This window comes from Pteropus alecto, unplaced genomic scaffold, assembly GCF_000325575.1.
Source record: "Pteropus alecto unplaced genomic scaffold, ASM32557v1 scaffold3, whole genome shotgun sequence".
Classification (NCBI taxonomy): Eukaryota; Metazoa; Chordata; class Mammalia; order Chiroptera; family Pteropodidae; genus Pteropus; species Pteropus alecto.
The window spans coordinates 60,127,746-60,141,573 of record NW_006442484.1 but is presented as its reverse complement, the minus strand read 5'-3'; the positions used below and the strand labels follow the sequence as shown (position 1 = coordinate 60,141,573).

Sequence of the window (13,828 nt, the reverse complement as noted above, 5' to 3'; positions counted from 1 at the left end):
TGTAGTTGCAAAGTAAACACATATTTAGATTTTAACGAGCAATGCATTTAAAATATGAACCTATAATTTATGTGTAAGTTATAGGCCAATAAAAAATTTAAATAAAGTGAATTTGATTAAAAAAAATAAAGCATGGTCTTTAAAATATGACAAATTCAGCTCCATATCCTGGCTCTGCCACTTATTTGTTATATGACCTTGGGCAACCTCACCAATCTGAGTCTTACTTTTTTCATTTGTAAAGTAGGGATAATTTCTTTCTCATGTGGTGCAGTGCTTTTTACGTTAAATAAGATAATGTTTCTAGCACATTGCTTTGGATTTGGTAAGTGCTTAGTATATTTACTTCCCTTTCCCCTTCTGTCCAGGTGGACTGGCCTCACAGTTCCCGTATATTGTTTTGGGGAAGCCACCAGCTCTCAGGCCTATTTGTAAGGTAAAAGGTGACTGACATACCCTAGTCCAAAAGTAATACAGCCTTCCCTAGATCAGATTATCAAATCACCTATTTCTTCAGATCTCTTTGGAAATTCTTCTGAGAATGATTCATCCATCCATCCACCCATCCATCCATCCATCCATCCAATCAACATTTACTGAGCTGCTGCTTTGTGCTAGGCACCATGATAAGTGCTGAGGAAGCACTGCTGAATAAAGCAGTCATGAGTCCTGTCTTTAGGGAGTTTACGGTCTCATGGGGAAGACAGGCAGTAAACAAATAAATCTAAAAGTATTAATTATGATAAAAAGTACTATAAAGAACAGGAGCAGTGGTGGACAGGGAAAGTCTCTCAGAGGATGTACTATTTAAGATGAGAACTGAAGGTGGAAGAGCAGCCAGTCATCGGAAGATCAGAGGGAAAGCTCCTGCAGTATCCTATTATTGAAGTATTATAATATCCAAAATAATTATAGGGTAGACATAAAAGACATAATCACGGCCAAAGAGAATCTTCTCACATATGAATGCCTGTTGTAACATCTGTTCTGCTTCTCAGAGGATTTTTGCAGACTTCCTGTCCTTAGAAGTTAGACCGCCAGATAAGTAGCTTTCCACCATAGTAATGCAAACTTGTTTGTACAATGAGTTATGAAGATGGGACATAAAGAGAAATAAAAAATGAGAACAGGTAACCTATTACTTAGGGTGAAGTGCAGTATAATGAAAAGGACGTGGGATTTGTTGTCTGAATTCAAATTCTGTTTCCATTTCTAGCCTCAAGCAGGTCACTCCAATTATGTGAGCCTGAGTTTCCTTATCTGAGAAAGAAGAATAATAATGGCCAACCTCAAGGTTGTATTTCAAGAATTTGATGGAATGACATATACATAGCATCTCAAACACAAAAAATGTATTGCCATGCTTTATTTAGAGCACTCCTGTCATTTCACTTCAGAAACATTAATCCTTTGTACTTAATGTAATTTCACTACAGAAATGTCAATCTTTAAAAACTGGTATGCTCCTTTCTCTCAAATATTTTTCTGGAACCTTGGCTACTGGTTTGGAATTCTCAGTTCTGTGCTAAATCTTATGACTTTAGGTGGTAAACCATTATTGATTTTTCTAATTCCCCACCCAAAACTGCCTCAGGGCGGTAGCAAGGAGTGAGCATGGCCCAGCCAGCTGGGAAGACATGAATACTAAGTTTTTGAGTATCCTAAGGCTGCAAGTAAGATAGCCATGGGGCTCTATCAGGCTTGCCATCTGGATTTTGGTCCTCCTGAAAAATTACCTCCTCTCTTCCCCACTGTCCAAGGTTACTCTATCATAGGGCCTCCTATAATCTTTCAGAAAAAGGGTAGGGATGGAGAGGAGAGAAAGCAGGTCTGATAACTTTGCTCTCTGGATAGTCTTCCTTTAGGGGTAGGTAGCCCAGAAGGGTCTACAGTCTTTAGTTCTAGACTGAGCCCTGATCTCAGTTGGGAAAGTCACTCTCAGAGTCTCTTTTCTCATTTGTAAAGTAGGATGATTATAGCCTTGTTTACAGTAATCTCAGGATTGTTGAAGCTCAGAAAAAATATTGCATGTGAAAGCATTATATCAACTCTAAAATGCTGCACAGACTTCAGGTCCTTTTAATATGAATACATCCTGTGCCATATTCAGCATGCACAGCTGGCCTAAAAGCTTTTTTAGACCTGCTCAGGACTGAGTTACTAGAAGGGGATATTTCTAGGTCAATGAGTAATGAAAAGTGTCTCAAAGGTATTGCCTATTTTTACTTTGAAAGAGCAACTGTCTCAGAGATAAGACTTAATAATGAGAAGAACTCAAGGCCTGGAAGATTAGAAGATAGTTAAAAACTATACAAAACTAACCTATTCTGACAAGTTGTATAATTTATTTGGGTAAATATAAATGTGCTGTTGGCCTAAGTTAAACTGAAAAAGGCTCACTGAAGTAATGGGAACTGATTAAATCTTCATTTCTGCGATTTCCTGTTCTTAGCAAGTACAGAAAGAGACAAATACCCTGGGTGAGAGACAGGAAGAAGTAAAGACAAATGACTTTATGCTTATGCAGGTTCTCTCAAGACACCAAGATAATCATCTACAAAGTACTCAAAACCTCATATTTAAAAAGATGCACCCCCAATTTAGGTCTGAAAGAAATAGGCTATCACTGGTCATTACGTGTGCCTGTTTTTCAATTTCTCAACCTGTTCTCAAGGCAGGGTGTGTTCATTTATGCTTTCATGTTGACTTCTCCTATAAACAAAACTTTCCTCTGAGAAGTTAACTTGGAAATAGCAGAATACAGGTCCAAGAACCCCTAAACTCAAACTTGGACAATCAAAGAGCATTAGAGAAAAAAAGCAATGGATTTCTTCCCTCATGTTTTCCCTAAATAACTTCAAGACTCTACTTCAAAGAATCCTTAATCTGAGATAATATTTCAATTGTAGAAGAAGATGCTTTTTCTCATCAAAATTAATTTTAGTCTCTAATAATCTCAGTTAGCATGAAATGAGAAGACCTGAAGGGCCTAACTAGCCCACATTCTTTTCACCTTTGAATTCTAGCTAGAAAATGAGTAGAATAAAAATATTGTAAAATTTGCTTGCAAAATTGTAGAAGTCAGAACCATTCCAGACCCTATGAACTCAAGCAGAAAAGCATTATATTTTATATATCACATTAAATAATAACAAAAAGTAACCTAATAGGAAGCAGTTCCAAAATCCTTTATGGATAATTTGGTACATTTGAAATCTAGTGTGCTTTTCATGCCTTTCTTAAGCACTCTATAAAACGAGATACTCTCAAATGTGTTAGAACATTTCTGTTTTGATTGGCTCAGACAGGCTGCAGTTACTTGAAATGATTTATAATGAACTAAGCACATGGGATGGCGTCATCAGTCATTCTCTTCAGAGCCTCCTGCCCATTTTATAGAAATTGCATAACTGGGAAGTAACACATAAAAATCTTACATTCTGCTAGTTGAAATTTGAATCACAATTCCAAAATTTAGGTCAAAGTTTAGAGCTGGAGTAGAAGGCCAACATTTTTTTCTCACCTTTCAATATGCTAAACATTTTAATTTATTTACACAGTTGCTTATTTTTTATAGCAGATAAAACAAAAGGTAAGTTTATTTTGCTTTTTCTTTCCTTTAATTAACTATGGAATTTCAGAAAAGCTAACATTAAAAGTGGTCAAAAAACTACAAAGTGAACTAAGAAACCAATTTTTGGTAGGATCAGTCAGAGTTATTAATTGCAAGCAATTAAATGCCTCTGGATGATTGAAGCTGAAAAGGAATGTATTTAAAGATATTGTAATCAGCGGTCCCCAACCTATCTGGCACCAGGGACCGGTGCTCCTATAAGAATCTGATGCCTGATGATCTGATGCTCTGGGGAGCGGCTGCAAATATAGATGAAGTTTTGCTTGCTCCTCTGCTGCTCACCTTCTGCTGTGCGGCCAGGTTCCTAACAGGCCACAGACCAATACCAGTCCACGGCCTAGCGGTTGGGGACCTCTGGTGTAGTTCACAGAATCGAGATCCGAGCTGGAGAACTAGGGCAAAATAAGATAACCAGGAACAATATCCAAAGTCACATACATGTACTGCTCAAGTGAAGACACCACTACTGCTAAAACACAAGGTTCTACGTGCAATTAATGCTGTCAACAACACTAACAGTGGACAAAGGAGGTGTCACTAGACTCCTGCTTCCAGGGCCCGATCTCCTCGCCACTCCGCTTCTGTCATAGAATTGCTTCTGGCCCTAGTCTTACTTGTTCCAGATTCTAATTTCAACCTTGGGGACTTCTTAAAAAGGTGTTGGGGTCTCCCTAATACAGTTTGGGAATTGCTAAATGAAAGATTCACTTTGTGATTGGAATTAGATGACAAGTATTATATTGAAACACACAATTCTTTAGATCCTTCTTTGTATTACTGTCACATATATTTTCCCTCAAGGCTTGGAAACTTTTCTCAGAGGTTGAAAAGATTGAACCTGCATCAGATTGCTAATAGAATGGTATTTTGAATGGACTGCAAAAATAATAGGCAGACTGTATTTTGGTTATTTTATAGATTTTGTTCTTTCCTTCACTCTCAAGGGTTATTTCTAGCTCTAATTTCTGATTCTATAGTTCCCTAAATTTGAATATTTTAAGCACTGATACACTCATTCATTATTTTAAATCACCTTTTTCTTTTAGAACAGTTTTAGAATTACAGAATTATTGCAAAGATATTACCGAAAGTACCCCATAACCAGTTTCCTTGTTAGTATCTTATATTAGTAGGGTATATTTGTTATAATTAATGAAGTGATATTAATTATTGCTAACTAAAGTTTATACTTTAGTTGGATTTCCTTAATGTCATTTTTCTGTTCCAGGATCCCATCCAGGATACCACATGACATTTAGTCATCATGTTACCTTAAGTGCCACTTGATAGTGACAGCTTCTCAGACTTGCCCTGTTTTTGATGGCTTTGACAATTTTGAAGAGTAGAGGTCGGGTATTTTGAAGTATGTCCCTCAACTGGGATTTGTCTGATGTTTTTCTAATGGTCGAGCTGGGTTATAGGTTTTAAAGAGGAAGACCACAGAAGTGAAGCGCCATTCTCATTATATCATCATATTAAGGGTATGTATTATCAACTTGATGTGACTATCACTGCTATCCTTGTTCACTGGGCTTGAGGCACTGTTTGTCAGGTTATTTTTTAAAAAGTTACTCTTTTTTTCTCCCTTTCCATTATGTGCTCTTTGGAAGAAAGTCACTCTGCACAGCCGATACTTAAGGAGTAGGGAGTTATACTCCACCAACTTGAGGAGGGAGTATCTACATAAATTATTCATAATTCTTCTGCATAGGAGATTTGTCTATTTTTTCCCATTTATTTATTTGATCATTTATTTGTATCAGTATGTACTCATGGATATTTGTTTTCTACTTTGGGTCATAATCCAATACTACTTTGTTTATTGTGTTGCTCAAATTGTCCCAGTTTTGGCCATTGGGAGATCTTTCAGTTGGCCTCTGGGTCCCCTTGACATACTCCCGTCACTGTGTGGTGTTTTAGTTTGTTTGTTTGTTTGAACTTCCTTCTTTCTGGCATTACACAATGTTCTAAGCCCATCTGTATGTTTCCTGCCCAGTCTTAGAAGCATCAATTTCTCCAAGGGGCTTTGGTTCCTTTTATTGAAGAATGCTATTAGAAACAAAGACCTGAGTAGTAGGTGTGCTTATTGCTCCTCAGGTGTCATTATTTCTACATGCTCTCAGCTGGCAGCAGCAGGTAAGAGTATAAACACACACATATCTATAAATATTTCTATATGTAAACATCTGCATCTATATTAAGCTAAATATTAGGTCATACCAATGTCTCTAACTCTAATCCATTGCCAAATGGATCATGTTAGTCCCCTCCTCTTGCATTTGTTGTATGTTATTTTAACAATTAAGAAATTTTGGAATAGTAGGTGTGAGAGAAAACAAAAAGATGAAAAGAGCAGGAACTAAGGTGAATTAAACACCCAAGAACCTGTGCTCTATTGTGACTACCTACAGTTATTAAATATCCACAGTAAAAGGCAATATAGTAAAGGGTGAGCTTGAATCCCAGCTCCACTAGTAACTTAGGTTACTGTGGGAAAGTATATTACTTCCATGTCCCTTAGTTTTCTTTAAAGCAGGAAAATATAGCACTTTACTCGTAGGAGTTAGAACAGCGCCAGGCTCAATATTTATGAGCTATTGTTACTTTGTACCCAATGGGATAAATATATTATTTCCATTTTACACATGAAAAACAGAGGCATAGAGATATTATAACCTGCTCAAATTCTCACAGCTAGTAAATTACAGACCCATTCTCTTATAATTCAGAGTTTCTGAATAGCTCTATACTTATATTGCTTTTTCTTTTTTTGTAAACATGAAGCTAAGAAATGTTACTCTATAAATTTAAAGGTAAGGTTAACTACTGAAAAAACTCAAGAATGCTTTGAATATTCACAATGTCAGGGATACTGTGATAATCATTAATATTACCATTTCCCACATTACCAACACTTTTATGCCGTGAAGGGACTCAGCTAGTAGAGCAGATTTGCTCTTTCAATGTTCATGCTGTCACCTTAAGCCAGCTGAGGCAAAGAACACTCCCAACAAGGAAGCTGGTAGGGGTTAAAAGTTATCCCTGCCTCATCTATGCTTGTTACTGCCTGTTGCAAGAACACTTACTTGGTCAAGGAATCCTGAAAGCTTTACTATTTCTTACCTGCCGTGTGCTCTGGAGAATGTGACACCAGAACATGATTCATGGAATATGCAGTCGGTAGAGGAAGTATCTTAGGGAAGTAAAACAGGAGATTTGTTGGGGAGCACTAGTAGACATTTATCTACCAAAATCAAATAAATGACAATTTTACATTCTATATTTATTTTTTTGTGCCACTTGATATCTACTTCCCTTTAAACACAAGTGACTTTAATTTCTTTATCAGACATAGCCCTTGATGTCACCATTTGTTCACCTTACAACTTCATTTTGAACATAGGTGCTCCACCAGATAGATTCTGAGGGAGGAAAGCAGCCACCTCCTTCTCCCCTATTCTTACCAGTGACTTCACCATATTCTTTCCTCAAGATCTCTCCTGGCATCAATAATAAGATTTGAGGAAAACCATAAATATCTTATAAAGTCATTCAACAATTAATCACTTAGGTCCTACTATGTTGCAAGCATTTTGCTAGTCACAAGGTGCCATAGTGAGCCAATTATCTGAAGTCCTCCTTCTCAGGGAGCCTGCAGACCACTGAAAAATAACAACTTGTACAGACTGAGGGCTTATTCTAGTCAGGCACTATGGTTTATATGTATTATCATATTTTAGTCTCAAAGATGTAGCTATTATTACTATCCTCACTTTACAGATGAGGAAACTGAGGATTGTCTAAAGTCACACAATTAGGAATGGGCAGAGTTGGGCTGTGAATTCCACACACTTAACCACACATACATCATCTTTCACACACACACACACACACACACACACACACACACACAAACTCTCATAAGGCAGGACCTCAGAGCTGATGTATTTGTGGCTGAAAGATATCAGTTTTTCTACAACTTGGTTGCAGTTTCTACTGAATACTTTGATTTGCATATATAAAGGGTTCTCTAAAGCACAACCTTAACCAAATTGTTGGAGACAGCTGGGTGAGGACAGCTGCAGACAGAAAAATGTGGCCGGATGCTCTGGGGTTGGTTGAGACAAATGTGCAATGAGATGGCTCCAAGAAGAGGAAGCAGTAACAGGCCAAGGTAAGAGTGAGTGACAGATAAATCACCTAGCCCAAAAACCATGGTGGAAAGAGGCCTTAAATATTCTCAGAGACACTTTTTTTTTTTTTATCAGATTATGCAAATGCAACTGGGATATATTTTTCTTTGCCTGTATCATAATTCAAGTGATTATTCAAATAAATTTTTAAAAATCTTGCCTAAAGTATGTCTGACATAATGAGGTAGAATTATGAATCAGAAGACCTAAATTCTTATTCAGATATGCATCAACTGGTTCAGTTGTGTGATCTTTTGCAAGTCCCTTAACTTCTCTCATTCTAGATTTTCTCCTTTCTAAAACAAAGGAGTTGGTATATATGACTTATTGTTAAAGTGTACAGCTGAAACATTATATTTCATTAACCAATGCCACCATAAAAAATAAATTTTAAAAAATTATTTCTTAAAAAACAAAAAATTAAACAAACAAACAAACAAATAAATAAAAGGGTTGGGCTATAGACCCTTAAGGATTTTTGAAGTTTCAAACTGCTCTGATGCTATGATTTATTGAGAACCTACATTGTGTCTAGTACTGCATTAAACAATTTTGAGGTTTAGAAGCAGTTAAGAGGTACGTTTCTAGCTCTTTGGACCTGTGCTGTCCAATACAGTAGCCACCAATGTGGCTATGGAGCAACTGATATGTGCCTAGCATGAATGAATTATCACTTTATTTCATTTAAATAAAATTTAAATTAAGAAATTGATACTGTATTTAGTTATTGAAAACTTTTATGTCTGAAACAATGTAGGGATATGAATCTTTTTCCCCCAATTATAAATTTTGTATAATCTAAATACAGATCAATTGTTTTTGATGAAAATTTACCATCTGAATTGAGATGTGCTGTAAATGTAAAATACATCTTATTTAAGACAATATAAAAAAATGACTGTAAAGTATATCATTAATAATTTTCATATTTATTCCATATTGAAATGACAATATTTTGGACACACTGGGTTAAATAATCAAAATGAATTTAATGTGCATTTACTTTTTAAATGTGACTATGTATTAGAACATTTAAAATGACATATGGGGCCTGCATGACATTTCTTTTAGGCGGTGTTTGGAAGTTTATACTCTATAAACCATGGTGGGTGGTTTGATTGATTGGTAATTTAGATCCCAGTCAATCATGGGTACTTTTGAGAAAAGAATTGTGTTACCCTTTGAAGAAGACACCTATACCAGCCTGAGTTATGTCTCTCATCAGGAAAGACTTCCCCTAATTACCTTTGCTAACAGGGTTTGTTTTAAGAGAGCCAGGGGATAGAAGATCTCCTAGAATCAATGTGGTCTCCAGTGCTTCCTAAATTGGAATGTGCTATAGGCACCATGGATAAATGCACTGTGCTTATGCATCTGAGTACATCTAGCACTACCTCCAGAGAAGGGATCTATTTGGACTAGTCTGTCTCCATTCAACATGACTACCTCTGTTGGGTGGAGGTTTAAGCCAAACTCCTTCAGAGGCTGTTGGCTCCTCTTGTGTCTGGCCACCTTTAACCTAGCCACAATTTATTCACTTGGAGACAGGTTGTGCTTGTTCTGCACTTTCCACATAGATTGAATTGTAGGATCTTGACACAAAAAATGACTGGTAAGGCTTTCTTCTGAAGGAGCATATGTCAATGGCAGGAGTTTTAAATTTAGGGCCTTCTTCTCTATATAAAATTCCACCCACCTTGTCTGTATCTGTAGGGAGTAAATGTAAAGGTGATGGTCACCTTCTCTGGTCAGTACTTGGTCAGCATGTGACCTGGTGTGATTGCGGAGGGCACTTTTCCTGGAAGAAACGTGATGAATATCGTGGCATGATCAGATATGGTGATTCACTTGGAGTGATCAGAGAGAACCACTATATTAGTTTGCTAGGGCTGCCATAACAAATATCACAGACTGGAAGCCTTTAACAACAGAAATGTATTTTCTTATGGTTCTGGAGGCCAGAGGTCCGAGAGCAAGGTGTTAGCAGATTTAGTTTCTTCTGAGATTTCTCTCCTTGGTTTGCTGATAACCACCTTCTCACTGTCTTCACATGGTTGTCCCTCAGTCTATGTTATCTGTGTTGTAATCTCTTCATGTTGAAGAAGGGCCCACCAATATAATCTCATTTTACCTTAATTATCTCTTTAAAGGCCCTATCTCCAAATACAATCACATTCTGAAGTACTGGGTGTTAGACTTCAACATATGAATTTGCTGGGGACACATTCAGCCAATTACAACCACCATCCCTGGCCAGTATGTGGCATTCAAGGATCAACTTAATAAACTGTGTGGTCAGGGACAATAACCACAGAATGATCATTGGTCATATGCAAATTTCCTACTCAAGAGAATGAAAGCATGAACATGTACCTTTGATATCGTTATGGTTTTAGGTAAATGAGGTAGAAGGAGAGACATGTTGAGTCCTGAATTTTATTGCAAGGCCACAGATGGTACAGTCTGCTCCTTAGCACCAGGACTTCCTTGTTTCTTGAACAGCAGTTCTTGACACCATGCAAGTGTAGTTAAATATCCTTGGGATAGTGTGCTAAATCTAGCTGGAAAATCTGACGTCAGGCACAACGGTTAATAATCTATTTAGGGGCATAAGAGAAACACATGGAATAAGCATAAGCCCTGCATCTAGGAATATAGGGCAAAGAGGTGATAAAGCTGGGAGTAGAATGTAGAAAACAGAAGATTTCTGATTTCTGGAGAGGAGAACTTCCTTAAGTTGGAAAGTGATGGAACAGGTGTTGGTGAGGAAGATGGTGGAAAGCTTGAGCCAAGGCAGAGGCAGGAAAATGCAAGACATGGAAAGACCACTGGGAGGCTGATTGGTTGGAGCCAAGGGCTTATGACTACAGGGGGGTTGGTTTAAAGCAGTGATGGAGAGAAAGGTCTGCATCTAGATGTGCAGTGACGTGGTACTGGGTAAGTGAAAGAGAAGAAGGATAATTGTGAGGAGATTGCTAAGAGCTGACGACTGATCCAAGTGTTGGAATTGGAAAGGTCCAGAGTTAAATACACACAAAACAAAAATCACCACAACTCAGTCCTGTAATCCTAGAGGTTACCGTTTTCAGTTCTGGTGATGAGACCTCTGGGATGCTATCCCTGTATACATAAACAGAAAAGATAGAAACAACCTCATTTGTGGACTCTTAGATAATGATAACTGAAAAGTCCATTTCAGTGTGTTTTGTTTCCATCTTAACTTTGGGCTTCTCTAGTCACTCCAATAGTTAGAAACAAGAAACTAAATAGACGGAAGCAATATTCTCCAAGTGACAAGGCCTAGAGAATAGACATATAAAACTGGGAAGAGTCAGTTAAGAACAAGCAGACTTCACTGAATGACTTTGTAGCATTTTATGCATTTATCATGGGAAAAATACAGTATGGAATAGAAAATGGATGGCTTAAAGGGAATTTGCTTGGCTTACTGGGATAGAACAAGGAAACCTCTTTAAATATTGAGTATGAAAGTCTTTTGAGAGCGATTCCCCTCCCAATATACCTTCCCAATAGTCTTCTACAATTATTTAAATATACTCTGCAACCAGTCTTAGATTATATAGAATAAAACAAAACTTCAATTGCATCTTGCACAGAACTTAAAACTTTTTCATTCCTTCAAGGGATAACAAACATCCTGAGCAGTTTGCTGTGGGCTTTCTCCTTTTTGCTTAGTACTCTTCTACGCAAAATCAGCAATTCATCCTATTCAGACTTTGCTTACATTGCCTTCCGCCATGTCTCAGAAGGTCTCAGTTTGCTGCAGCAGACTTTAACGGAGGGGCCCAGGCTCCATAAATCCCCAAGTGATGATGATGCTTGCCAAGTTGTAGCAAAATGGGCTTTCCACCTGCGGAGTGGGTTTAGGTCACAGAGAAGATGACCTGGAAGAGTCAGAAAACAGGTCTTTAATAAGAACAGAAGTTTGGGAATGAGTGGGAAGCAGCTAGGACTAACTTTGCTTCTTCTCTCTCCCTAGTCTGCAGATATTCGCACCTCGTGGACTGACTACTCCGAAGGCGGAGAGTGGTGTACCCAGTTAGAGTTACAACCAGATGCGCGGCCATAGCAGCTACCGCCTCACCCCTTCCTGGTGGCAATTACCCCAGGGCCCCACCTGCTCCGCAGCTCCGCCCAGCCTCCGGCCAGCCGGGTGCGGGCCGCACCCTCTCACCACCGGGCCCCGCCCCACAGCACGCACCGCCTGCCGGGCCCCGCCCGCCCGTCACGTGATAGCCCCGCCCTACACGCGCACTGGGATTGGCTCTCCTGACCAAGGAGGTGGGACCTAGCATACAGCCCTGCCCCGCAACGCGGCTGCAGTTTTCAAACCTCAACTGTAATCTCCAGTCACGGTCTCCGCTGCAGTCGCCGGGAACCACCTCACAAGAGGCTAGGTCACCACTGTTGGCCGTTGTCCGGAAGAGTAAAAGTGGGTCCTGCTACGCGTGGAGCCACCCGGCGCCTCACCCGGCTAGAGCTGGAGAACGCGTCCTGTCGTGGCCACCGGCGTGGGGCGGGTCGGGAGCCCCCTTGGAGGGGCCAACCCCAAGAGAACCTGCTGCGACCCGAGCGGTAAGTGTCTTCCTCCCCGCGCGTTCGCGGTCCTGCCGGGACTGGCGGGTAGGCTTGGGCTGCGACTCGGTACTCCTGAACCAGCCTCCCTTACCTTCAGTACAGAGACACCGAAGGTGGGAGGGGTCCCGAGGAGAGATCCAGGCGGTGTGGGCGGACCCAGGGTCTTCTCGGACCCCCAGCCTGGCGGAGATGAGCTCGGGCGCTGCCGCCCCTCAGGTGGGTCGTCTGCTCCGGGACCCTCGCTGCATTTCGGCTAGAGTCCTGCTTTCCTGGTTCCTTCGGGTTCCGCGCGGGGGGCGCCGCTGGTCCTCGCGACACCCTTTCCGGGCGGGGGAGCGCTTCTCTGCGTGTGCGCGTGTGCGCGCCGTCGCTGGCCGGCCCGGGCTCTCCCCAGGTCGCGCGTACCGCGGGGACCCCCTTAGCGATCGGCTCGCTAGGGTCCCTTCCACGTCACGTCGATGTGGTCCTTCATGTTCCTCCCCAGTTCACATCTGTGGTGCGGGCACAGGACGTGTTGATATCTGGGGCTCGTGGACACGTCCAGCTTACAGCTGCCTTTCGTCTAAAGTTTGTGCTCATCTTGGTGGGGCATTTTCAGTTGCTCCTTGTGAATAGTTTTTGAAGTCAGTGACTAGAAAAGACCAATTGCAGTTGTTTCAGTGATTTTAAGCGCTCTGATTTTATTTTGGTGCTATGTAGACTACTTAAGTGTTCATGACCTATCCTCGAACTGTACAACTACATGATGGCTACGATTTTGACTTTTACCCAGCTTTGTTTCGTTACAGGGAAAAGCGCTTCATTTGAATTACCTTAGAGGCATAAGTAGAGACAGGGTTGAAAGAGAGTTTATGGCAGCCAGTAACTGATATTAGGTATTTCTGTTTTATTTGTTTGTTTTGTGATAAGAGGAGAGGCACTTCGATATCACTTTGCAAATTGAAGTTAAGAAAAAAATACATTTAAAAAATCCAACCACATACTAATCAAATTTCAATATTAAGTCTGTGTATCACATTTACTGAATGCTTCGCTAACATAAATATGTTTATATTTGTGGGACCAATAGTATGCTGAACCTGCAGTGATGTTTGATATGATACAGCGCCTTTAAGTTTTCAAGTCTTTGAGAATACGGGCACTGAGACAGCTTGGTAGACAGAGATGACTGGACAAGTGACAACATATGTATAATCTGGAATTTTTAACCCAGAGCCGCAATTTTATTAAAGAAAAAGATGATAAATCTACTTTCTCATTAATACACCATTTTATGGTTTTATAAACTGGCCAGAAGTAGCTTTCAACAACTTTTAAAACGTTTGTCTTATAAATATTAAACTACATACCCACAGAGTTGTGCGTTTTTGAAAAATCAGGCCCATAGAAACTGCCTTAGTTT

General features: G+C 39.8%; 1 protein-coding gene and 1 long non-coding RNA gene across 3 annotated transcripts in view; one reads left to right on the top strand and one right to left on the bottom strand.

Moving 5' to 3' along the window:
• LOC112470308 overlaps positions 1-12,314 on the bottom strand; it is a 19,271-nt gene extending 6,957 nt beyond the window's left edge. The window contains exons 1-2 of one of the 2 annotated variants that reach the window (XR_003042937.1): positions 12,181-12,314; positions 11,573-11,732 (exon numbers count right to left, since the gene is read on the bottom strand). This is a non-coding gene — a long non-coding RNA (uncharacterized LOC112470308). Of the gene's footprint in view, positions 1-11,187; positions 11,733-12,180 lie in introns of those variants that run through there. The other variant, XR_003042938.1, reaches the window with a different exon arrangement.
• STK17B (serine/threonine kinase 17b) overlaps positions 12,152-13,828 on the top strand; it is a 29,063-nt gene continuing 27,386 nt past the window's right edge. The window contains exon 1 of the mRNA XM_006921303.3: positions 12,152-12,423. The gene's annotated coding sequence lies outside the window, so the exon portion shown is untranslated. The remainder of the gene's footprint in view (positions 12,424-13,828) is intronic.